The sequence below is a fragment of the Egretta garzetta genome, unplaced genomic scaffold, assembly GCF_000687185.1.
Source record: "Egretta garzetta isolate BGI_Z169 unplaced genomic scaffold, ASM68718v1 scaffold92, whole genome shotgun sequence".
In the NCBI taxonomy this organism is placed as follows: domain Eukaryota; kingdom Metazoa; phylum Chordata; class Aves; order Pelecaniformes; family Ardeidae; genus Egretta; species Egretta garzetta.
In genome coordinates, this window is record NW_009258790.1 from 49,025 (window position 1) to 49,414 (window position 390).

Consider the following 390-nt stretch of genomic DNA (forward strand, 5'->3'; position numbering starts at 1 on the left):
CCCCCCTATAAAGCCCCCGGGGGGGGTAGGGGGCTCTGCTGGCTTGGGTGCTGCTGGGTCTCGGTTCCTTCTGCCCTATGGACCTGCCTTTGGGGGCCCCAGGTAATGGGGGGGGGGAAGCAAAAGGGGGTTCCCCCAGGAGGTTTTGGGGGCTGCACTCCCCACCCTGCTTGGGAAACGGGGAGCTGAGGACCCGCAAACTCAGTGCATGGGTGGGCACGGAGCTCCCTGCAGCGGGGATGCTGGGAGGGGTGGGGCTCGGCTCTGCTGGGGGGGAATGACCTTTGCTGGCGGGGGATGTGGGGTGCCCCCCCACCCCCATAAAGGGGTCCCATTTGCTCAGGGACCCCTGGGTCCCCCTTCAATGTGGCTGTGTCCTTGTGTGCCCAG